Source organism: Oncorhynchus keta, unplaced genomic scaffold (genome assembly GCF_023373465.1).
Source record: "Oncorhynchus keta strain PuntledgeMale-10-30-2019 unplaced genomic scaffold, Oket_V2 Un_contig_25050_pilon_pilon, whole genome shotgun sequence".
Classification (NCBI taxonomy): Eukaryota; Metazoa; Chordata; class Actinopteri; order Salmoniformes; family Salmonidae; genus Oncorhynchus; species Oncorhynchus keta.
In genome coordinates, this window is record NW_026284239.1 from 16,044 (window position 1) to 16,718 (window position 675).

Genomic DNA, 675 nt, shown 5'->3' on the forward strand with positions numbered 1-675 from the left:
GGCTCGTTGGTCTAGGGGTATGATTCTCGCTTTGGGTGCGAGAGGTCCCGGGTTCAAATCCCGGACGAGCCCTTCTTTTCTGAACACTACAGGCTCGTTGTACTGTCCAAGATTATTTTTTTTATTTTTTATTTCACCTTTATTTAACCAGGTAGGCAAGTTGAGAACAAGTTCTCATTTACAATTGTGACCTGGCCAAGATAAAGCAAAGCAGTTCGACACATACAACGACACAGAGTTACACATGGAGTAAAACAAACATACAGTCAATAATACAGTATAAACAAGTCTATATACGATGTGAGCAAATGAGGTGAAGACAAAAAAAGGCCATGGTGGCAAAGTAAATACAATATAGCAAGTAAAACACTGGAATTGTAGATTTGCAGTGGAAGAATGTGCAAAATAGAAATAAAAATAATGGGGTGCAAAGGAGCAAAATAAATAAATAAATAAAATAAAATAAATTCAGTAGGGAAAGAGGTAGTTGTTTGGGCTAAATTATAGGTGGGCTATTTACAGGTGCAGTAATCTGTGAGCTGACAGTTGGTGCTTAAAGCTGGTGAGGGAGATAAGTGTTTCCAGTTTCAGAGATTTTTGTAGTTCGTTCCAGTCATTGACAACAGAGAACTGGAAGGAGAGGCGGCCAAAGAAAGAATTGGTTTTGGGAGTGAC

The 675-nt window shown here is 38.8% G+C and overlaps 1 non-coding gene across 1 annotated transcript; it reads left to right on the forward strand.

The window, feature by feature from the left end:
• trnap-ugg (transfer RNA proline (anticodon UGG)) lies at window positions 1-72 on the forward strand. The gene has a single exon. It is a non-coding gene; the product is annotated as a tRNA-Pro (tRNA).
• The last annotated feature ends 603 nt before the right edge of the window (window positions 73-675 follow it).